The sequence below is a fragment of the Chondrus crispus genome, genomic scaffold (genome assembly GCF_000350225.1).
Source record: "Chondrus crispus Stackhouse genomic scaffold, scaffold_101, whole genome shotgun sequence".
In the NCBI taxonomy this organism is placed as follows: domain Eukaryota; phylum Rhodophyta; class Florideophyceae; order Gigartinales; family Gigartinaceae; genus Chondrus; species Chondrus crispus.
This window is the reverse complement of record NW_005178881.1, coordinates 131984-157509: the sequence shown is the minus strand read 5'-3', so window position 1 is coordinate 157509 and position 25526 is coordinate 131984.

Below are 25526 nucleotides of genomic sequence, written 5' to 3'. Positions count from 1 at the left end.
TTCGGGAGACCACCCGGTTGATGAACGGAACCGGGATCCGGGCGCGGCTTGCGCGGTAGAAAAGTAGCAACGTAGTCAGCAATAAAGGAGGAACCCAGAAACCAAGGTAAAGGACCCGAGGCTTCGTGCCTCTTTACTTTGATTATCGGGTCGACTATATAGTCCCCCGTCGCCGTAATGGCGAAGCTAAATGATACTGTAAATTAGAATAACTAGGAAATAACGGGGTGTAGCCCCGAGGGGACCGAGTACAGCCCCCATAGGCCCTATGGGTTGCGGAGGGATTACACGTGTCCACGGGGAGGTCCGGTAGAGCAGCAAGGGAGTCCACGGGTACCCGTGGTACACGTGGTGGCGGCGAGCGCGAATTTGGCGAGATGAGGACAGCTGTCCCTGTGCCGAGTACATTGCACTACGGATCCCCCTTCTTAGAAAAACACGCGTCCTCGTGTGTATGTAGGGTAGAAATACCCGCCAACTGAGGCAGCGGCACCGACGTGGCAACCGCGGTAGGAAGAGAGGGGACGTGTGCGGCGAGGTGGACCAGCGAGCGACGTAGAGTCGGTCCGTTTTCCCCTATCTTCCTTTTTTTTCTGCGTGCTTGAAGTTCCAAACCGACCCTGCTCTGGAGCTTCCCTATCGTTTCGCATTCCCCTTTTCTTACACTCTTCGAGCCCCTTCCTTTCCTTTGTGTGTCGCCTCGGGTTCCACGACGCCGCTACAGCGGCGATCGGCAAGCGCTTCGGTCAGCAGGGAGACGCGGTTCGTTGTCCAGTACGACGAGCGATGGAACGGTTCCATAATCCGTATGGAGAACCGGAGAGGACAGGAGACGAGGGCTGGAACGAGTGGCCAGCACCACGCGAATTGCGGGGTAGGACGCTGGCGAACGCCCCGCTACTGTTCGAACGTGCGCCCTTCCTAAATGCAGCGAGACTACGGGACAGCCCCCCGATCCGGGCGTATGCGGACGTGACAGGGGCTCTTCCCGGGGGTCTCAGCTTACGCGCTGTATGGTCTCGTGATTTTTCCTTCCGCCTTGCGGTGGAGGAGGAACACGTGTGGCCAAAGTATCGCCGCGATGGGCGGGTTCGACGCCAGAAGTACATAGCGGCGTTGGAGCGTCGGATGGCGAGAACGCCGTGTAGCCGCCCGATCCCTGTCGAGTGGGACTTCGACACATGGGCGTACCGCACTGAGGGGGATCGGGGGTACGTCGCCAATTTAAGGCGTGTGTTGGACAACTTGCCAGAGCGTATCGAGGAGCCGGCTGTTGACTACTTGTCATGGGACAAGCCAATTCTCCCCTCGCGCTTCGAGGAGTATGTAGAACGGGAAAGCAACCCGGGTTATCACGACAAGCTCAAGTTTGAGCGTCGGATGAGAAACGCCCTCGGAATTTTCGTGGCGTACGAGTGGATCGAGGCGACGACTTTCCAGCCTCAATCCCGATACGAGCAGTATCCGCAGATACCGCCGTGGTTTTCGCAGTACGAAGTCGCTGCGGACTTCCTTGCGGAGATTCCACCTTGCTTGGTGTATTTCGGCTTGAGTCTCAATGACTCGCCGCGTTCGCCCCGCTGGATGATTTTCCTTAGCGAGTGGATCGCCATTGTTGCGAAACGGTTCATATGGTCATCCGTCGATGGACGCCTATATGTGTTACCGACCATGATCATTAAATGGATGCGCAAGTTGAACTTGGATACTGTACTGGGCGGAGCATGGGTGTCCGATCAGCTAAATGCGCTGTTAGAAATCCACGACAAGGTGGATTGGCCGCGCGTACCGTACGGTCAAGGGCATCATTACGACCGTACGGATCTGGCGAATGCTTCGCCGGGGAGGCGCGAGGACGTCGGAGGGCCGAGGTCCGGAAATTGGATCCGGTTTGATCCGGTGACTTTTAAAAGTCTACAGCCCGAGCTGATGCGCGGCCAGGCGGAGCCGGTGGCACTAGCTATTAAACCGCCGCTGACTGTCGGCGGAGGCCCCGCGGAGGTACCTAGCAGCGAACCCAGGTCGCCGGATGCGTCGTCGGTAGCGCGGCGTAGGTTTTTTGCCGAATTGGGCGTCTCAGAGGACGAGTTGCCGAAGTTGGTGAAGAACGCCGAATTTGTGGCTGGTGTGAAACGCCTTAAGGCGGCGGCAGACGCGGGTGGCACCGCGCCCGTAACGGACACCCCGATGGTGGTGGAGGTATCAAACGTGGAGGTGGCGCCGACCGTGGCGCGGCCCCCTTTAGCGACGGCGACTGCAGGCGACCCGGTTGACTCCGACGGGGGGTCGGTCCCTTCGGATGCCCCGGCTGCGCCGGTGACGGGTGTCGAGGAAGACCTCGTCGATTATAAATAATCCGGGCTAGTCGGGTGTGCGCCCTCATAGGGGGCACCCCGTGGTAACGCGAGACGCGCATGTCGGCACCGAGAAGGTGGGTTAGGGTAGTCAGTCAAACGGGACCTCTTCTCCTCTCGATCGTCATACCGAGGCGCGTTCTGTCGCGCGATGGCGCGTGGGGGGTCAATTGTTTGGGGCGACGAGTGCGGCGATGGGCATGACGGGCGGGATCGAGTCTTGGTGACGAGGACGTCCGCCTGCGACAGCGTGGCAGCCAAAATGGTGGCTAGCGCGCTCGTCGAGTCGAGCGACGCCCGGGACCGGCGCGGCGATAGGCTGAGTCGTTGATACTTGCCCGTCCGGTCAGCCGTGCCTCCTCCTGAGGACTCTTGTTGTACCCAGTAGGAGACGTTCGCGGCGACAGGGCTATCTGAGGCGCGGGTACGTCGCCAAAGCAAGCGTCGTTGGCCTCACAAATAGTCCCTTGCCCCCAATGCAACTTGCCCCATCCGCAAGCCTTTCTTAAACAGAGGGGCTATAGAAAATTGTTCTGTCATACCTTCGGACAATGTAATCGTCTGCCAAGAGGCCTCTGCCAGCCACTCCGAGAACTGTCTCCAATTTTCTGCAGAATTCTGTTCCATAATCCCCTCCCACGTCGCTGTAGACACGAACAACTGGAAAAAGTGCATATGGCAGTAGTGCAAATTCCTCCCAGAGCGACAGGCCATACAATGGACTTATCTCCCCTTTCTCGACAGCCATCATTACAAGCCGGTCGATCCATAGGCAGACGTGGCTCTTTCCTTGTGTTCTGGCCATAGTAATCTTAGACCTCACGACCTGACTCCATCGGGAGTCATCCACGAAGTCTGACTCCCTTCGCACTGTCTCTCGCATCGGTACACCTGACTCTTCATCAGGAGACCCGTCTGGTGTAAGGATCCTCATGCGTCTGTCAACGTTTTTGTCTTTTCCTTTATAAGACAGCGCGATCCACAATGCGTCGTCTCCCTTCTTTCCCTGTAGGTCATCCTTGACTCGTTGGTAAGCTCTAATCTCGTTGCGGAAGTAGCGCTTGCGCCGCATGCGCCAGTCAACCCCCGGTCTGCTGATTTCGCGTCCCCCTCTAGAGTATGCATTTCCCGACCCTTCGCGGTCCTTTCACGACCTCTGGAGTTGAAGGGCTTTTCCCGGCCTGAGCACTCGGCCAGAGCCGATATCGCGGACAGTGTACCGTGCCACGAGGAGACCGTGCGGCCGCGAGGCAGTACGTCGCGTGTCTCGAGAGGGCGTGTCATCCACGTGGTTCAGTGAATTCTTCCCCTTGAAGGAGGTCGCACAGCTTGGAGCTGAGGATCGAGGAATGTTAGGTGGCGCTAGCGTGAAGCTCCCCCTGGAGGGTTTGGACAGTACGCGGCATGACGCAAGGTGGGAAGGTCAGTCTAATTATCGGACTGTCCTTCGGTGTGTCATCCTGAGAGACACTTACGACCCACGTCGCGGGGCGGCGGGGGGGGAATGTTTAGTTGTCGACCCCGACGCTACCGGGGGTAGACCAGAGCTGGAGGTTTGGTATGTGGAGACGTTTGCGTCTACAGAACCGCAAGACGGTATTGTAGTCGATGTGGTTCGCGGGCTCCCAGGTGTCGTCGGCGGCAGTATACCCATACCACCAGACTCGGAAAAGTGGCATTCCGTCCGTTCCCGGTTTATGCCCGGTGAGGGCCTCGACAACGTAGGTTTTGGGGTCCTCGTCCGTCAGGGGTGGCCGTTTCGTCGCCTCAGAGGGCGTGCTTGGCGCGCGTTGAGGTGAGGCCTCAACCGCGAGTGACGGGGGAGGAGGACGTACCGAGACAATGAGGGGAGGGTAACCGAAGGTACACATAGACGCTAAGTTCGCGATGTGCTCCCCGATGGTCTCTCTTGTACTCGGTGGCGTTTCCGTAGGGCCGCACGTGAGGTTCGTGACCACCGCCGGTGCGGAGGTCTTGGATGGGCGGATTTTCTTTTGATTTTTTCCAGGGCCCCGGGTCCACGTGTCACGGGACTTTGTGGTGAGGGTACGTATTCGCTGGCTCGGCGGCTTGTTGCCTCTCGGGGCGGGATCCGCTCGTCGAGGGCGTGGTGATTTCGGTCTCGTCTTCCCGGGACGTTGGTCGCGAGGCCGTAGCCTGGGAAGATGAGGTGTCGTCGGTGTCCCGGTTGGTCCACCCGTAGAGCCAGAACTCGGAGTCAAGTTGGATATGATCCGGGGGTGTGAGTCGCCTCGGAGGGCGTCTATTAATCCCGGGGTAGGGGCGCTCCCGGCGTTCCAGGTAACGACTTTTCACCCCGAAGGTCGGGTTACTGTCGCGTTGCGCGTTGCGTTCTCGATCTCGTTCCCATCGCAAGTAGGGCGATCGTCCGTGTCAGGTGGCGCTGGGGTGTTGATCCCTGGTTCACCTGGGTCGAACTTGTCCAGGTCGAACTTGTCCTCTCTCGGAGGGGTCGTGACCCCGATGGGAAGAGAAGTGGCGGCGTCACTTTTGCTCGCCGTTGGGGGCGTAGGTTCCGTCCCAGCGTCGACGGGGGGGTCACCGCAGAGGGTGTTAGGTCTATGAGCTCGGTCCGGAGGCTAGGGGCTTTCACAATGCGGTCTCTCGAGACTCGGTCCTTCAGGCCTGTAGTCCGGACAATGGTCACCGTATGCCTGTCTAGGGCCACCACCGGGAATGGCCCTTCCGTCCGAGGGGCTAACTTGTTATTGACCCGGTCCTTATCCGTCTTCTCATCCACCCGCAGGGATGTCTCTCGCTCGATGAGGACTTGATCACCTATTGCGTAGTGCGGTGTCGGCGTCCGCAATCGCTTTGTCGAAATCGCGTTTATAGCGGTCTTGACCGGCGAGCAGCGTGTCGCGGGCTGTTGACATTAGCCCGCGTAACCACGTTAAGAAACGGAGCTTATATTGCGTCCGCGAGACATCCTGTTCCAGTGTAGGGGTCTGTTGGATGGAAAGCGGCGACGGTGTCCGGGACAACACAATATCAAACGGCTTCATACCGATCATGCGATTCACGGTGCAATTGTAACCGTAGGTTAGCGCGTCCGTGAACTGGCCCCAATCGCGTTGGTTGTCGGCTAGGTAGTGCCGTAGAGAGGAGACCAGGGTGCGGTTGAACCTCTCCACTTGTCCATTAGCTTGTGGGTGATAAGCTGTGGTGAACACGCTTTCGACGGGAAGGATTTTGCACACAGCCAGGAAGAACCTTGACGTGAATTGGCTCCCATTATCGGAGAGTAGCTTCACTGGGGCTCCGTATACGAAGACCCAGTGTGTGACGAACGCCTGAGCAACGGTCTCGGCGGTAATTCTCTTAAGCGGCACCGTTCGGGTCAGCTTTGAGTAACGATCAGATATTACCAAGAGGTATCGATTGCCTCTTGGTGTTCTGGGGAGTTCGCCTAGGATGTCAATAGCGATAAACTCCAAGGGTCTCATCGGGGGGAACGTTTTCAACTTCGCGTTGTGCTTACGCAATTTAATGCGCCCTTTCGCACAGTCGGAGCATCTTCTGACTGTGGCGTATGCATCGACGGACATACTCGGCCAGTAGTACCGTTGTCTTAATGTGTAGAACAGACGCCTGCCTCCGGGGTGTCCCGAGGCGGCGGGGTGATGCGCCATATACAACACTCGCTCGCGCAGAGTGGTTGGTACGACGATTTGTTCAACACCGTCAAGGTGCGCTTTCCGACACAGTACCCCTTCCTTGTTCATGAAGAACTTGGAAAGGCGAATTTGGGCCACACCCTCCCCCTTCTTAAGATGGGAAGCGATCTCCTTACAGAACGGGTCGGAGTGTTGAGCGAGTACAATCTCGTCGTGTGTAATTGCGGCCTTGGAAGCCGGGGGGGCGAGGGCGAGGCATCCGTCGTGAATGTCGTCGTCCCACTCCTCGGATTCCACTTCCGGCTTGTCTTTGTGAAACTCCAACATGGAGAAGCACGGTATTTCTTCGTCGATGGGGACGGTTGTGCCCCCTGTAGACGGTATTCGACTGAGGGCGTCGGCGAGACAGTTCTTGATGCCCTTCACGTGCGTGACGTCGAAGTCAAACTCGGCTAGGCGCAAGCGCCACCGTGCTAGACGCCCGCTTGCGTCCGCGAGATTCATTAACCAGCGGAGGGAATGATGGTCTGTGTTAACCGTGAATCGCTCGCGTTCCAAGTAAGGACGCAGCGTCGGAATGGCCCATACAATGGCCAAACATTCTTTCTCCGTCGTGGAGTAATTCCTTTCCGCCGACGAGAGCGTTCGCGACCAGAACCCGACAGGGTATCTGTTACCATCCTCGTGTTGCTGTAATAACGTGCAACCGAGTTGGGCGTCGGAGGCATCCATGTCGAGGGAATACTGTAGCCCCAGCCGCGGTAGTCGCAAGATCGGCGGGGAAATCAGGCAAGTCTTCAGAGCTTCGAAGACCGACCTGCGGTCTTCGTCCAGTTCGGGGAGCCGATCGGGCTCCCCCTTCTTGAGCATGGACGTCAACGGCACCGCAATCTTGGCGAAGTGGTCGAAGAAACGTCGGTACACGTTACACATACCCAGAAACGAGCGGAGCTTGGTCTTGGTTCGTGGCGGCTTGGCCTCGGCCAGAGCAGAGACATTCTTCGGGTGGACATGAAGTTCCCCGGGTCGAATGATGTGACCCAGGTACTCCACGGAGTCCTGAAAGAATTTACACTTGTTCACTTTCAGTGACAACCCCTCATGTTGTGACGCAGAGAGAATAACCTTGACATCCTTGAGATGAGTTTCATAATCATTCGAGAATATGATAATGTCATCTAGATAGATGAGGCAGCTCTTCCATTGGTATCTGGAGAGGAGAATGTCCAACATCCGTTGGAATGTGGCGGGCGCGTTCATTAGCCCGAACGGCATTCGGTTAAATTGATAAGTACCGACATGACACGTGAACGTGGTTTTCGGACGGTCTTCTTCCGCAACGAGGATTTGCCAATAACCCGAGTTACAATCTAGAGTTGTGAAAACGTTCGCTTTGCCGAGCGAGTCCAGACACTCGTCCATGCGAGGAATCGGGTAAGTGTCCCGTACTGTCATCGCGTTCAAACGTCTGTAATCGACGCAGAAACGGAGGGATCCGTCCGGTTTGGGGATGAGAACCACCAGGGATGCCCACTCTGATTGTGATCGGGAGATGACCCCGCTTGAGATCATCCCATCCACGGCGTCTTGTTCGGCTTGTCGAGACCGTGGTCCAGCCCGATATGGCTGACATCGAAACGGCTGCGATCCGGGGTTCAGTTCGATCCGGTGCTGCGTAGCCCGGACTTCCCCGAGATCGCCTGTCCACATATGGGAGTACGGCGTAAGCATGTCACGTACTCGCGTGCGGACATGCAACGGCAGATGTTGGAGGGGGACAGCGTCAATCTCTTGGGGTTCTTCCTTCGACGAAGCCGGGGGGAGCTTCTCCCCCTTCTCAGATTGGGGCTTGTCCCCTTCTGTAAATTTCGCCGCTAGGAGGGCGTCGAGAGGCATCGCGGTGCGTATCATGGCACGCGGATGAGGGGTAACGTACCCCAGCACCTGGTTCTTCGAGAGGCACTTGGGGGCTGAGGCGAAGTTGGCTACCAAGACCTTGAACTCTCGAAGTGCGGTGATGTGCGCGACCCCATTCGACAGGGAGACGCGGTGTTTCGCATATAACTGCGGGTTGGGTTCCAATACGGAAAGACGCGTTCGACCGTTGGTCACATGCACCCAGGCTTGCGTCCCGGGTTGTATGATAACCGGACGAGAAACCTTGAGTTTGGGGGAACTCGACCCGGGTCGTTTTCATACTCCTGCTCCGAGGGGAGCGGAGGTGCTTCGGCTCGACGAGTTGCCGGTTTTCTGACGATGGGGACTTTCGTCCCATCATCGAGCTCGACCACCTTCCGCCGTGGATAGATGGCCTCGAAAAACTTGTCGTTAAAGTCACAGCCCAGGATGACGGGGGCTGCCAGGCGCTCGCACACGATGAACTTGCATTTCATGGTGCGAGTTGCTAGTCGAACTACAAGGGTGATGGACCCGCTTGTTCGTAACGGTCGCCCGTTCGCGTCGGCGATCGTCGGGACTTCCCCCGGTTCGACTAAGCTCTCCCATCCCTTGGGCAGGGTGTCGGCGCGAACAAAATTGGAGCCGGCAACCGTGTCCAGGATGGTGAGTTGACGCACCATGATGGAGGTGGTGAGCCCAAGGTCGACGTAGACCTTGTAATTACGTCGAGACAGGGTACAAACTGGCTCGACCGCCTTGTCATCGGGGGAGCGCCTCCCGTTGTTACGACGCCACTGTCGGCGGAGCGTCCCCATGCCCGTCAGATCGGGGTTAGAGGGGCTCGCTTAGCGAGCGTGTCTCCGTGCAAAGACGCGGATCGCCGGCTTCAGGGGCGGGAGTGACGCGGTGTCCCGCGATGGAATGTCAGCGATTTTCAGCTGTGGGTCTCCTAGTTTTCGGAGGTGCAGTCTTCCCGCTCGGGGGGCTTGACTTCTCCGAAGCGGAGGGAGACTTCGACGGCAAGACGGGTGCGATCAGCCGATTCGCCTCGAAACTGAGGAGGGCTACAGCGCGCAAGTACGCGTCTGCCGGAACACGGGCCGTCTGTGCCGCCGTGAGCTTCTCAAAATTATGAGGGACGAGCGACACATCGCGCACCTTCATGCTACAGTCGGGGTTAATAGGATCCCCGACTTTGTAGCATGTGTAGCAGATGATTTGCGGGGAAGGTGTCTTCATGTCCCGGGTTCCCACTCGACCGTCCCAACCGGGAGACTTCTCGCGCGGTCTCGGAAGCCGGGGCCAGTCCTTGTAGGGCGGCCGCCGCTCTCCGTAGAACAACGAATCCTTGTCGTTGAATGAGAATCCCTCGGTGGGAAATGACGGTGACCCAGCTGCGGCGGCGATTGGCTCGTCATTGGCGAGGAAGTTCTCGGCGTCCAGGCCGGTATGATAGCTCGGGGTCATACCCGCGGTTGTCGATGAGGGCATACTGTCTGCCATCGCCAACACTTGCTTGGCGGCGGGTCTCGCGAAGTCGACGCGTCTTCTGCCGCCAGCCGTCTGCGCGCGGTAGGCCGCCCCTTGAGCGCGGGCTTCGGCCACCGTGTTCTCGAATGAAGATCGGGGGCGATTCTCCCTTGCTTGGAGCACCAACGGCTTGATCGCCGGGAGGAGGCCCTCTATGAACAGGGTAGTGCGTTCATAGGGGGAATGGATGTCCCCACACCGCGCGAGGGCGGTTAACATGCGAGTCGCATACTCGGTCTCAACTTCGCCGGGTTTTTGGCGTAAATCCCGGACCACAGAGAGCGCTTGCTCGATCTGAATATTCGTAGCATACGTACGAAGCAACCAGTTCACTGCTGCTGGCCACGACGCAATCCCTTGATTGCGTCGGAAATATCCCCGATGGGATTCATACGCCTCCTTCGCCGGCGGGTTGAGGAGATGCGGCAAGGCCATGAGAGCCATTGCCTCCGACATTTCGGCGTTGTCGAAATTCTCCTTACATCTAGCCAAAAAGCTGATGACTTTGATCAGGTCGGACCCGTTAAACTTGTACTCCCCCATTACGACGAGGAGATATTGCGCGCGCTTACGCGTCGTGGCGTACACCTTTGCATCGACGGTGGGGTCGGTATTCACGAGACGGTAAGCTCGATAATTACACGCGCCGCGGAAGCGGTGGTTGGTCGGTTTCCACACCGTGACACCCTTCGCCTTACGGCCGAAGGTCGGTTGTGGTACCGTGAATGCCTCGGCTTCGGAGTCCGAATCGGAGTCGGATTCTGAAGCTGAGGGCGGGGATCCCCCCGAGTAACCGGAGAAATCCTCCGGTTCAAGTCGGCTTCCGTGGCCGGACTTGTGACGGTGGCCTTCGGTCTTCACCTTCTTGTCGCGAGACGATCTTGGCGACGGGCCTCGGGCGGCCGCTGGGTCCGGGATAGGATCCCGGTGTCCCTCCATCGTCAGGGGATCGGGGAACGGGATCCCGGCGGCCGTGAGAGCCGATTTCGTGACGTCGGCGAACAGTACATTTTCGTCCAACGGTTGTAACGCATGTAACTGCGGGTTAGGTCTTTGTTTCGACGCGGTCGACTCGTCTTGTCTAGCTGGGACGGATCGTGTTTGCGCCGATTCCAGGGCGAGGTTACGCCGACGGAGGTCGTTGACTTCCTGCTTCAGGCGATCCACTTCCTCCCGTAGCAGAAGGAGCGTCTTGTCGACGGTGGACCCGATGTACTTCTGCCACGCTCGCGTGAGCACGCCTTCTAGTGCGGCGAGGCGATCACGTCCCTGTTGGGACTGTACCTCCGCCTGAGCGGCGATCTTACCAGCAACAAGGCTGTCCAACATCTCGCGTATCTTGGCGGTGTGCGAGTTGAGTTTCTCCTCGATTAAGTTGAGAAAGAACCTCTCGGCTTCACGGAGGCCTTCGCGGCGGTTCCGCGTGATCCACGCCGCGACGGGCGCTGGGGCGTCTCTCGGACGAGTGTCATGGGACGACTCGGAGCCGGTCACCATGACGAATACACCTACGGTCGGTGAGTGAGGGAAAGGCGCAGGGAGGATAGATAGAAAGGGAGGTAGGTCAGGGAAGAAAGAGGACACTCGGATGCACGAGAGTATCGACTGTTTCTAGGTCGGGAGACCAAAATGTCGTGCACTACAGCCACGTGTGGCGGCTGTAAGCAGAGCGACGCGCGTTCGGACGCGTAAGGAAATTCGGGAGACCACCCGGTTGATGACCGGAACCGGGATCCGGGCGCGGCTTGCGCGGTAGAAAAGTAGCAACGTAGTCAGCAATAAAGGAGGAAGAATTAAAGGAAAAACAGGACGAACAGAGCGTAGAACACAGTAGTTAACGTAGCGCTCGCGCGGTAGGATCGACGCGCGCGGGGAAGGCAGTTGGGATTCCAGGGGTGTAGATGGCTCGGTCAGTATGGGCGAGCCAGTACCGAGTCGAGGCTACAACCTGGAACGCAGAAACCAAGGTAAAGGACCCGAGGCTTCGTGCCTCTTTACTTTGATTATCGGGTCGACTATATAGTCCCCCGTCGCCGTAATGGCGAAGCTAAATGATACTGTAAATTAGAATAACTAGGAAATAACGGGGTGTAGCCCCGAGGGGACCGAGTACAGCCCCCATAGGCCCTATGGGTTGCGGAGGGATTACATGTGTCCACGGGGAGGTCCGGTAGAGCGGCAGGGGAGTCCACGGGTACCTGTGGTACACGTGGTGGCGGCGAGCGCGAATTTGGCGAGATGAGGACAGCTGTCCATGTGCCGAGTACAGTGCACTACAAGTGCGAAAAAGAAAAGGAAGAAAAATAGAATAGGATATTGGGCAGACGATGGCCTTGAGGCATTCGGAGAACATATAAGGGACGCCGACCTTGCCAGGATCTCGTTAGAGCGAGAACGCCTTCACTTTGAACGCGACATGGCAGAGCGCAGTAGGGAGGAACGTGCGCAGGAGCGACTCGAGCGGCAGATGTAAAGGGAAGAGGAAAGGCGAGAGCGTCGTGAAGAGCGCGTTGAACAGCAGAAGCTTGAGGTAGAGAAGTTTAAGGCTCTCAAAGAGGCAATGGCAAAAAAGTAGAGACCCGATTCTTTAGTTACATGGCGATTAGTTCGGCATGTCGTCATTAAAACACATGCACCCTTCTTCTTACCGCTGCGCATCCTCATCCTGTCGTCAGACACGGGCGGGGGTCACCGTGCGTCAGCTCAAGCCCTGCGAGCGGGCTTCCTGGCCTTTTGTTCTCCCACAACCGCGATAGGCCCCTGATATGCCCAGAAACACCAACAGCATGAGACTTCTCCCAGTGAAGATAAGCTGGTGACGAGTGCATCATGCACGTGGGAAGCGAGTTGAGGCTCGAGGCAATCATGCCTTCGTCCTGGATGCGCGGAAGGTTGTCGATTACAGCGACGGCGCGCAGGGCGCAGAGGGCGCATAGGTCGAGCTTGTAACGGGAAATGCGCAGCGTAGACGGTAGACGAAAGCGGCAGAGACGATCTCGATTTCGTCGTCGTCCGGGCTGAGACGGGCGAGTCGCGAGTCTCGGACGGTGACGTAATCTTTGGACTGGGGGCGGTCGGGTCCGATTAGAGGTCAACTATGGTCAGCGTGGCGGCCGCCGGCTTGGACATGGAGGTCGCGATGGCGAGGAGTGAGTGGACGATGTCGGCGACTGCAGGCGGTGTGGAGGCCGACATGGCGGCTGGCACGAGGGAATTTGGAGAGACGGGGGAGGAGGAACGGGGTCTGGGTGGGCGGAGGAAGGGGATAGATGGAGGCATTAGCGAAGGGAGAGACTGAGCGGGAGGGAGGTGGCAGTGGTCAAGCAAGCGCGTTTCCGGGAAGGAACTGGGGAGGGGTAGTCTTGCACGGCATGTCGCATGAGAGGCGGGATGCCCTCAAGTTGCTATTCTTTGACATGGCACACTTGTAGCCCGCAACGTTTTCGCCAAATTGTTTTCGCCACTTTTCGCGCTTCTTCCCCATTTTTAATTTTTAATAATTTAAATGATTACTTTAATTCCTTTAAATAAAACAATTAAAATAAATTGTGCTCCGCACCCCCATTGGCTGTTCTAGATATTACTATCACTCATCTTCGACGTCACCTTCTCCCATTCAGCTCATCACCCATCGTTCCCTTCACGCCTTTCGCCATCTCCTCCGACATCCGCACGGCTCCCCTTCACCATGCTCCCCTTCTCCATGCAAGCCTTCGTCCCATCCGTCCCCGTCCTTCAGCTGGGCGGCATCCGCCATTCCTCCCTCGTCCCTTCAATCATGCTCTCGCACGGCAAACGCATGGCGCTCCCCCCGACCCTCCCCCATTCCGCCGGCCCGCGACCTCGTCCGCCACCACCCCCGCCGCGGCCACCCCGGCCTCCATCCTGCACCTGCAGAACGGCTTCGACGTGCGCGGCGTCGGCTCCCACCTGCAACCCGCCAAGCCAGTCACGCTCACGCCCGCGGCCGCGGCCTAAAAAGGGGTGCTCAAACTTTCGGACACTGCCCTAGTTCGGACATGCAAATTATTCGGAAAATATTATCATTTATTGGGCCACAGTGGTGTGCCCCTTGGATAAGACGCTTTGAACCAGCGAACAGCGCCCAATCCTGTGGCTAAAATTAAAAACAAATCAGCGCAATGGAAAGCCACACAAATGAAACACGTATACACGTTCATCGATGCTGAAAAGGGCGGCAGTTTTGAATCAAAACCGACTCCCAACATGACCAGCCCGCTCAACAGATGACGGCTTCAAAAATCATGTCCGAAACACTGCTATCGGCTCTATCGCCTTGACTCTGTCGGACACAAACCACCGAGTTCCCATTCCGCACCGTAAAAATGGTAACGCCCAAGTCTCGTGAGAAACGAACCCAACAGGCAATCCAGCTCGTTTAAGACGGTAAAACATACCGCTTTGACTCTGAAGTAACAAAAATACCGCGTTCCACTATCTCCAGCCGAATTACATCTCAACGGTTATCTTCGCAACGATCGAAGACAATTCGTTCTCGACTTGACAGCCTAACTACAATTGAAGAAGAACTTGTCGTAACGCTACTTATTAGATATGCTGAACGTGGAATGCCTCTTCGTCGTCCGCTACTCAAGGAAGCCATTGCAATCGTGGTGTCTCGTATGTTCCCAGTCCGTCGCCGCATCTTAAAATTTAAAAACAGTAAGCCTGGGGACAGGTATCTGCGAAATTTTGTGGGCCGTCACAGTGAAAAGATCAAAATTTTCAAACCATTACGACAAGAGGGATCAGATTTCAAGCATGCAACGCCGGGGTATTGACTATCCACTTAACCACAATCGAGAAAATAGTTCTCCAGAATAATATTGATGCTTCAAGAATGTGGAACTGTGATGAGATTGAAGCGACACCAAACCGCGACGCAAATGGAAATGGGAGCAGCCGTGCGTATGTGACACGAGGCAGCACTGCAGATGCCAAAATCGGAAACTTTCTCAATTCGAACCGTGTGACAATGCTGCCTGCTGTCAGCGCCGTAGGGCAAACAGCGCCTCCGTTCTTTGTGTTCAAGGGAGCCCGCGTTCCGTATAGAGTTATGGAGCGGAATGGCAAAAGGGTAGTCCAAACGTTTTCAGAAGTTTTGCCTAGAGGTGCGCTTTTCTCAATGCGGGAGGAAGGAGGCGGCGTTGACAGCAAAAACCTTTTTTTGTGGGCCACGCACTTTGTTCATCACATTTCGGACCTTACCGCAAATGGCCGTAAAGTACTCCTAATTTTAGACGGTTATCGATGCCATATGTCACTGGCTACAGTGGAAATATTAAGTGCAAACAATGTCATTGTTTACGCGCTTCCGGCTCATACATCAGTGAAAACTCAGCCTCTGGATGTGACAGTTTTCTCACCGTTCAAAAATGCTATGAACGTGGCCGTCAACTTGTCTGTTTGGCGCACAAAATGCAACGATTGGGACACATATACATTTGCTAACATTTTAAGCTTTGCGTACGAAAAGGCGTTTACAGCGCATAATATCAAAGTAAGGTTTCGGCGTGCAGGTCTATGGCCGTTTGATGCTAGCCAGTTGATTTCTGTCTCCCGCCCTCGAAGTTCGAAAGATCCTGACAGCATCATGTCGGTTGAAGAATTAGAGACGTTATTGGAAGTCAAGAGGGAAGAACTGAGGCGTACTGTATTAGGAGATGAGGCGACACTGGCCGTTTCTGGGTTTCTTGACACTACAAAGATGCTGTGCTAACCTCAGCTCGTGCCCTTGAACTGGCGCGTAATAAGTTCAAGGCCGACAAGTCCAGAAAACTTTCCGAGCAAGTCAAGGCTGCGGAAAAATTGGCCAGGGCAGCGATACGAGATGAGAAGCAACAAGCGGATGCTGAAAAGTATCACTGTTTTCGATGGGAAAAGCGTGCTGCGCTTGCAAGCGTGACTGTCGCTCAGCTGAAGCAGTCAGCACGATCAGTGGGGGTCCGGCGAGCTGAAGCACGACGCAGAGCTTTGATGAAGAAAGAGTTACGCTTGACTCTTGGTGTGCGTTGTTTGCCGATGGTGCATATCTGATGTGACGTGGCAGCCAAAATAACTCAGAAAATAAATGATTTTCATTGAATGCCCCGTGACTGTCCGATCTTTTCAGCCGCTTTGACGCTGAATTGTCACAATTGGGTACTGCCACGTAGGTGTTTGCTAGCCGTGCACTGTATCCGTGTAGTTCAATCGCTTCTAGGTGGGTTTTTGTAACAGCGCCAGCCCCGAGCTGGCGAAAAAGTACGTTTGTTTGACGACTGGAGGATTTTTTTGTTTATTCTTGTGAATTTTGTCCGAAATGGTGAGCACCCCCCCTTTAGTGTGGTACAATTGCCAAGTGGCGCTACTGTACTAGGCGGGTACCAGGGGCTCCGCCGAGTAGAGTAGTAAGATGTTAACCGATACGGTACATACGTGGCCAGCACGTGTAGATGTGGCCACGTGGGAGTCCACGTGTAGTTAGTGGCATCAGCTAGTGCAGGTGTACACGTGGTGCGCGACCGATCGGTGGGTTAGTACAGTAGTCATTTTTAGTTGCCGTAGGCTACAGTAAGCTGGATACAGTATGTACAGCTACTGTAGTCCGTCCGGTGCCACCGCCCTACTAGGGGGTATAAGATAGGGAGGCACCGGGGTAGAGGTAAACCGAGGCAAGCACGCCTCCCCTTACTTCCTACCCTAGTCCTTTACCGTACGGTTAAGTAAGTCCCTCAGGTTTCCAGCTTGCCACCGGTCGTACTGCTCTACACCCCAGTACGACTGCGCGTGTCCAGTGCAGTGTACCTCCCTTGTCCAGTGCTTCCTACCGTTCCGGATTATTCTACCTGACACTCCAGTGTAGCGGTCCCCCAGGCTCCCTCATTTTTAGGTACAGCCTGTCCTTTTCCGTTTACGGTTTAGCGTCCCTACGGTTGTACCACACCTACACCGCGCGCGCATTTGTCAGGTCCGGCGCCGTGGAGCGCGCCGCCCCCGCCACCTAGCTACGTGTCTCCCTAACAAGGGACTCGCGTATCTTCGGTCCCGAGCTTCGGCGCGCCGCCACCGCAGGCGTCGCCGCCGTCGGCGCACAGGATACCGATATCGATCAGGGCAAGGACTTGTCGATACGGTCAGTGCGGCTGCACGAAGATCTGAAGCACTGGTTGTCGGCGGATTCGAAGAGCGTCAAGGTATGGAATCGCAACACGGGGGTGAATTTAGTGGCGATCAAACTGGATGAGGACATCAACTATTTGTGCGTGGTGGGAAACTCCGTAGTGATGTGCGCTCACTTGGGCGTTATTTTTGACAATGATGCTGACCGCTCGGTCAGCTGAAGTATGAGGCCAAACGTAAACCGACTGGGGCCTGTCCTGACCCACCCCGCTCCCCCCGTCCGTCCATCCGAATCGCGCCACTAACCGTCAAACCCCCTGCCTCCCACGCACTTAGGCCAAGCCTACTCCCGTGACCAGGCCCAACTCATGTCGGGTCACTACGAGGGCGCAGTGATAGGCTTTCTCTGTTGAAGATATCAACTCCGCTGGCTGTCAACCTCCACTCGCTGCCAACCTCCGCTCGCTGCCCGTTTTCTCTCACTGCCAGCCCCCAATTGCTCCAACCCTCTGCTTGTTCCATACCTGACCTCGCTCCACTCTGATGGAATGTGACACCCACTAGTTTTTGTGAGTCACGTACGTCTTGAGATCGGGAGGCGGGCAGTCAAAATAGGTAGAAATTTGGTTCGGGTATAGACAGTTGCGAATGTTCGAAAGTAAGATTGTCGCGAGGTACTTCATACCTACAAGTGATTCGCAAACCTTTATCTTCCGTTTAAAATCGATGGTGGGGAACTGCATCTTCACCTCTTTGAAAACCCACTCCACATAATTCGTACAGAAGACATTGCTCTATTAAACGCAATCTGAGCAGGAGATACATTCGAGCCTGAAATGGCACATCAATGAACCATCGTTGATTGTAGCCCGAGTCGCCATAAATACAGTACCTCTTTCCTTCCACAGAAAGAACCCGCGGTAGAATTTCGTCCATCCTGCTGCGCACATATAACGTCCAATCGTGACGGCGACCTTCGAGTGGTCCATGGAAGTGCTGAATCAGACCATCTGGAGTGGTCACAGCTTGGTACTTGATCGCATGCTTTCGCTTATGCCCGTTGTAAGCAACACGCTGGGCAAGGCTTCCGGTTGGTCGTGCAATGCCTAACACGGTCCCATCTATAAACCCAACACAGTTAGAAAGAGCCTTCCCCTTTTGGTGAATGCAACGTGCGTAAAGTTCTGCCCTTTCAGCAATAAACTGTTGACTGATGTCTTCCGTGACAAGGTGCTTCAGAGCATTCAAAAAGTGCTCTATAGCCTCTCAAAATATTTCTGATAGCTGCGGGCCATGCTTCCCGAATAGTTCTTCGAGATCTTTCCACCTGGCTAGCGTCGCTAGACGGCGTAGAACTACACACGTTGCTAAAATAGGAGTGAGGCGGTAACGGTTTCTAGTAGTTCTGAGTTTCGTTGGTGGCCAGCCCATGACCGAAACTAAATAAGCAATGTGGGCCTTTTCAAACCGGAAGTGATGTAGGCAGTCCAGGATAGTGAAGATGTTGAAGTTAAAAGAGAAATATAGTCTGAAATGCGGGGTTTTCGCATCATACTGTAGTGATAGTCATTTAGAGCATGTGAGAATTTCATCGCCAAGGTGACGGTTGTTTTGGTGTGACAGAATGCGGAGTCAGCAAATGTGGATCGTCTGCGAACAGATTGGCAGAACGCTATTTGCGAAAGGACTTTTTGATGTCTTAACAAAGACGTGCGATAGACCTTTTGCCTCCCCCGACCTATCGTGCAATTGGAGGTTACTTCGGTCGCCGTCGTTGCGACGATGATCGCACTGTACAGTGTTTAGTAATACTGCATGTCCTTTCCTTCTCATACTACCGCCTACGAAAGTCTACGTATTGCGTAAACGTTTTAGAAAAGTGTTTTCGAATTTTTCAGAAATGGATTTCAGCAATTGAGGTTTCAGAATTTCATTTGTATTTCTGAAATTCTCGTTTGCATAAGCGCTGTAGTACTGTATAACCATTGTGAACATAAATCGGTTTTTCCGTTACACTTGCCCTCACTTCACAAAATTATCCACAAAATAAGATCAACAACTCCATTCTTCTCCGAATAAAAAGCCATTCCGGTTCTGCGCTCTTCACATTGCTTGTTTACGGGCAACAAAAAGCACATTAGGGACATGCATAGCCGCTTCGAACCAGCAATAAACCCATGAAGAGTTCTGGTTTAGTGTGCCACTCTTCCCTCCAAAGCCAAATATCCAATGAACGCTAGTACATCTCCTTCTTCGGCCGGCAACGGTTCCCGGCCATCTTCGTCACAGAACGTCAACCACTTCCGCACTTGGCCCAACCGGGTTGCCCACGTGCTTTCGGCCCAACCATACTCCGCCAGCATATCCGCTGCCTCTTCAGCTCCGCCGGTCGCCGTCTCAAAGCCTGTACGCGCCAGCACTGCTGGTCGAATGCCATCCGTCCACCCCACTCTTAATTGACCTCGGCGATCACCATTCCCCACCCCGCGTTGATGCTCCGCTCTCCTTCGAACAGGGGGACGTCGTGAACTCCGGGGTCGAGACTCGTCATGCGACAACTCAATGCGAGCAAGCGCGCGAACCAGGCTTGTGCCGGCCACTTCGGAGCTATCAATACCCCACGTCCCCCCTGCACCTCGATCTTGCTGACCACGAGCGGAAGCAGGTCGAAAGGTGGATTCCAGAGCCGTGCTTTCCCATCGCCTCAGTTTTCTCCCATCTGAGTCGCGAGGTACTTCTTGCGCGCGATCAAAGTATCCCCTAACGGGCGAGTGCGGAAGGCCACGTGGCTCAAGCCGAATTCTTTCTGGATTGAGTTCACCAACGCGTCCGTAGCTCTCGCGTCGCCCGGATCCCAAGTTCTCGACAACGCGTCCGCGAACTTGTTCACCGCCGACGGGATCCATCGCGCCTCTATCTTGACGCCGAGCACCCTCATCAGCACTTCCAGTCGACGCAGTTCCGCCATCATTACTTTCGAGGCCGACACCATGGAGTTCAATATGTAGACTACTCCCTGGTTGTCCTCGTGCAGTAGCATGCGCCTGACTCGGGGGTCGGATACGTACCCGGCAAAGTGTCGATGTAGAAGCAATCGAACTGCCCGAAGTTCCCTCAAAGTAATTGAGTGCGCTCTGTCCTCGGCGTTCCAGAAACCGCGACCCTCCCACAAACCCGGTAATCCAGCTCCTTCGTCCAACCCCAACGTTCCGCCGTATCCGACGTCGGCAGCATCGCTGTGCATCGTCAGATGCGGGTCGATTCGGATGAGGTCTCGGCCTTCTCCCCGCGAAAGCGAACGCCAATACTTGAGGTCTCTCAAAGATTGTCGGCAAAGTCGGACTTTGGGGCTCCGGGTGTTTGCGGTTCGGGTGTTTTCGGTTCGACGAAGCGAAAGCGTTTCGTTTCGCGAAGCGAAAGTTTCGTTTCGCGAAACGAAAGCCCAATTTTTTCCCTGCGGGGCCTTCATCGCATCCACGAGAGGAAGTCGGCGCCTTCGTCGCTCCGGGCGAAGTACTACGCTGCGGCCCACCCCGGCTGAGACCGGGGTGGGACCTTGCTGCGTACTTGGCCCTCGCTCCTCTCGCGCCGCCTTCCTCTCGGCCAGGCTCATATCGAAGTAGATGGAGCGAGTGTGGAACCTGGCGAGCGGAAGGGCAAGAGTGAGCGAGACGCAGACACCGCAAAAGTGACGGAGCAGCTCTAGTGAAACCAGACGGCGGTTCTTCTGAGCCAGTAGCATGATCTTCTGCGCGAGCGAGCGCACCTTCTCCACCTTCTTCTCCGAAACGAAAATCTTCATCTTCACGGTGTCGATGTGTACCCCCAAGTGGTCCGGCTTCTGACTCCCTTCCCAACACCCCTTCTCCAGATGGCGTACGATGCCCAATCTCCCAAACAACCCCGTCAGCCTCCTTCGGGCCCTCCTGCAGTCCGCAGGGCTGGATGGTCTTCCGTACGGGCACGGCGCGGCGACAAAGTCGTCGATGTAAGGCAAAATGCGGTAGCCGAGCTTCTCCCTGAGGTACTGTACGAGCGGACGCAGTAGCTTGGTGAACCACAGTACAGACCGCCCCCAGCCGAAGGGTAGGGCGATACACCGAAAGTAGCGGCCACCGTACCGGAACACGAAGAAGTCTCGCACATCGGGGTGCAAGTAGAAGTGACGGTAGCCGCTCTTGATATCCCACGACATCAGTGTATCTCCCTTCTGTAGCTCGACGGCAAAGGACGGCAGGGTCTCCATCTTCACACTTCCTTTCGGCCAGTGCTTGCTCTTGCTCTATCTGCCGATAGAAGTTGACGACAAACCGTCTGTGTCTCTCTTCCTTCTCCCCTTGCCAAACAACAAACGCAGACGACACCATATTGCCTCCTGTCACGGCCCTGCGTACCTCCTCCGGCCCAATCTCCTCGTACACCCCCTCTCTGCATCCCTTCTCTAAATCTCCTTCGGCGAACTCTTTGTCCTCCTCTGATTGGGGGATTTCTCCGAGCACGAGTCCGTCCGTGAACGGTACCGAGGGCATGTCCCGGATTCCGTAACAGACTGCTCGTACGAGGTACTCTGACGCTTTGAGTTCCGAACGCCACGCGTCCGCCCTCAGCGACGTACCTCTCCACAAAGGTTGTCCCCCGACTACCTTTGTGGGCAACGTCCCCTGTAGGGGGCCCGTCACTCTGACGAGGCAGCCCCAGAGGAGCCACCCGTTCCCTTATTTCCCGCCACCTTCTCCATACGAGTCTTAGCGAGCTGTTTAGCAGTCTCGGTCTCCAGATGAGTGGTAAGAGCCTCCCTAGCAGTCCTGTATGACTCGGAGAAGACAGCATCGTGTCCTTGTTCAACAAGAAAGGACATCTGGCGCGCGGCTTCAACACCTTGCTCAGTGATGTCTCGAAATTACTGTGCCCTCATGGACAGAACTTCGAGGGCTGCAGCAAAGGATTGCTGAGCAAGTTTGGGCCTGCGTCCCAAGTCCTCGGTATCTCCGTCTTGGGTCTTCGCAAGTTCCAGTGCCGCGAGTCTGAGCTCAGCCCAGACTCCAGCAGCGTTTACATATTCCCATTCCTGAGCGGATCGACGATCCTTAGACCTCAGATCAGCGAGGAAAGCATCCGCAGGGGGCTTAAAGTACTTCATGTGTGTAACCGGTACATGAGGCCCCCGCTCGAAAATGCTTCCCTCGCCCACTAACTTCGACGAATTCAGCTCGGTGACGACCATGCCGTAATCTCGGCGGTTCGGCTTAGCGGTAGCCCAGGCTGCCCGCACAGCCGCTCCCGGCGCAGCTGGGGAGATGGCGTCGTTGTTGTCCGGCATCTTCGTCTAGATACGCTGTGTGTGTCCTACAGAATGTGTCACCGCCCAGTCGAAAGGGGGAATTTCTCTGTCAAAGAGAAATAGACATGCCGGGGACGGCGGGGGTTGCGAAGGATACCGCGGGAGCTCTCTTAAGTGCAACGCGGAGATTCGCAACGGCGACGCTCGGCATGCTGACAGTAATTACACCAGCTCGCTATCCTTTGATAATTCTTCACCAGCATACACTCCGTGTACACAAACGCGAAAACAAGTCCATTTACCGATCATTACAAAAATTTGTCATTTAATCTATCATATCTTGGGCACCGTGGCCCAGCACAGAGTCATTAAGGTGAGCAAAGAGGGCCCTCTGAAAGGTGGAAAGGTCCCTCATTGCATATCGAGAAACGACAAGAGGGGAATGGTAGCTGTTGGATGGATTTATCAGGGAACTCTTTTACTTTTGAGACTAATTTGACGTCTACTTGTCATAAGAGTTGGTCGGTGCACAACCTGCGCTGAAAAAGGCGGGCTTGTATTGCGATAAGAGCGTTTTGGTTTCGATGGCGGGATCGTTTTGTTACGTCTGTTCCCGCGAAGCTAGTGAGAGGAGGTACTAACCAGTCTGAAAGTTGGTAAAATTTAAGAAACCGAATTAACTTCAGAAACCGGTTTATGTATACCATGGTTACTGTGCACATCCCTCACCACCGGTCTCCTGGCCAGGGGGCACTCCCTTTTACCACAACAACAGGGGCAAAAATGAGACGGGGCCAGGGCCAAAGCGTCTCGGAGGAGATGGCCGCTCAGGACCTGACCTAAATTTATTCTCCTGCTCCCGACTCTGGGAGGATGTTGGACTACTGTAAGGCGTTCGAAAGCGGTTGTGAGTTACAAACGACAGGATTGAAGCAAAGGCGGTGGGTTAGGCTCATCGAATGCACTGCACTCACAAGCCGTCTGCATGAAGCGATGAGGAAGTTGTAGTTATGCCGCACTGCACTGACAAGCCGTCTGCATGAAGCGATGAGGAAGTTGTAGGTATGCCGCACTGCAAATAACATTAATATGGGAGGCAATAGCTTGCGATATCGCAGTTGGTAGCTCCCGGTCTCTGTCTCGCGATCACTCTGGGCATGGGCTTACGGAAGCGCCAGATGAGCGCCGACGGGGAGTGGTTGAATCTTTGCTGGGCTCTCCGACCCCATTGGTTTCCCCAGGCGTGTCGGCGGGAGTTCGGCCGAAGGGATATGCGCTTGCCCACCAACGGCTGTTGTTCCCACCGCGACGGACCGGTGGAAGGAAGGCGACATTTCAGGCGACATGAAAGATACACACGTGTCGGTGAAACCATGCATGGGAATGAGAGGGCGGGGTGCAATTTTTTTTCAATCAAATTTAATAAGGAAAACCTGAATGGCATCCGTTGACCGGGCCGCCATCTCACTTATTCCAATACGTCCACCTTTCTTGGATACTGTGGGGCAGCAAGAATGGATCTCGCAACCAATAAAAAACGGGCTGCTGGCGGGTCGTAGCGGCGTGCCAAGAGCCCCGATAAAAAACAGACTCACGAGCGCGCCCTCGCATCATCCTCGCCCGCCCCCTCCATCTGCCCAGAGCGCATCATGGGGTGCTTCAGCTCCAAGCCCGCCGCGCCCGAGCCGCTCCCGGAGGAGCGCTCGTGGGACGGCTCCATCCGCGCCATCAAGCCCTGGAGGGTCGACCCCGCGCTCACTTCCAACCAGCTCGAACGCCTCCGCACTGAGTTTTGGGAAACTAGGGTCGAGGGGCAGCAGGAAATGTGGCAGGCCTTGCGCTTCGCGGCCGAGGCGGATTCGGTTCGTTTCCCTCGCTCCTTTCTCTCGTTTTCGTTTCATCCGCGCTCGCTCGCTCGCTCGCTCGCTCGCCCGCTCATTCCCGTCTGACCCCCCCCACCCTCTCTCTTTCTCTCTTTCTCTTTCTCTCTCTCTTGCGCGCGCTCTCTCACTCTCTCACTATCTCTTTCTTTCTCTCTCTCTCTCTCGCGCTTTCTCGCGCTTTCGCTCTCTCTCTCGCGCTTTCGCTCTCTCTCTCGCGCTTTCGCTCTCTCTCTCTCTTTCTCTCTCTTTCCCCCAAATCGCAGGAGGAGCTCTGCAACGAGACGGTGAAGGCGGCGTGCCTGCGGCCCGCGAACCGGCGCAACACGCTGGAGGCGATGTTCGACGAGCGCGGGGCGCTGTACGAGATCCCGATGTACGCGCTGCGCAGCCCGACCAACCTGGACGTGGAGCCGACGCAGCCGGAGTTCAAGGACGCCGCGCGCGCGGTGTCCGAGTACGTGGAGGCGCACGAGCGGCGCCACCGCATCACGCGCACGACATGATGGCGCCCCGCAGCGGGCGCGAGATGAGAGACAGTGGCAACGGGGCGGGGCGGGTGGGTTTGTTTTTGTTTTTTGTTTTTTTCCTCCTTTTTCGGCACCCCGCCGCGTCCATCTCGCCGCCTCGCTTGCGCGCACGCGCGCGCACAGCAGGCGAGCGCGGACGCTCGGCGGGGGCGGGGACTGTCGACCGGCTTGGCCTTTGCGTGGCTGGCGCGCGCGTATGGAAGGGGGGCTAGGGCGAAAAGGGCCCCTCCCCCCGGTGGAATGCATGTGGTTTTTTAAGTTGCGGAAATGATGTTTTTCGACGTTGACCGACTTGTGTAAAGTTTACTCGCTTTTTTTACATGCGGGGCGTGGGCAGAGCGGGGCGATGACTCTGGTGGACTGCGGGAGACTGCGTGAGACTGCGGTATACAGCTCGGAAGGTGAGTGTGAAGTCGAGTTGTGCCCCAAATAATTGCTTTCGCGTGTCTCTTGGAGGTAAATGTGGCACGGTACCGGTTGGAGGAGCGAGCGGGAACAGAGAAGGAGGAGCGCTCCTCCGCCGCCACGTGTATCAGAAGACGGGCTACAGTAGGATATGCCCCTATGATACCCTGTGATAAAGATGATATAAAAAGGTAGCATTGGCACTGAACAGCTGTACAGCACCGAGCAGAATTTACAGTGGGCTTGTTCGCACAATCTGCGACACACCATCTCCGGTGGCGTGTCGCGCTCCGCTGTGCTCCACTCCGCGCAAGCCGCACAACGCCCCGCGCCCGACACCGCGCGCCCGACACCGCGGGACACCCGCCACACTGCCGCCCTACCCCCCGCCCGCGCACGCCCTGCCGCACACGACCTTCTGTATATAAGAGCCGCGCCCGCCCCGCCCTCACTACCCACCGGCCCTCCACCACACCACACCACCAACACCACCAACACCACCAACATCACCACCAACATCACCACCACCACCAACATCACCACCAACATCACCACCACCAACATCACCACCACCAACATCACCACCACCAACATCACCACCACCAACATCACCACCACCAACATCACCACCACCAACGTCGCTCGGGGGGCCAACACTTCCCCCGCTGCCGTTATGCTTCCGTGACTACTACCCGCATTGTGAGCAGATCATGGCGCAAACCGAAACCTGGACGTACGAAACATGGTGACGGGGTGCCTCGGAACATCAGGCTGAAGGCCTGGAAGGCCTGGAAGGCCTGGAACGAGTTTCAGACTGTGCACAACGGTGCACTGTCTGAAACTCATTCCAGTCGGCGTACACACGACCGCACCGACCGCCCTTCTTA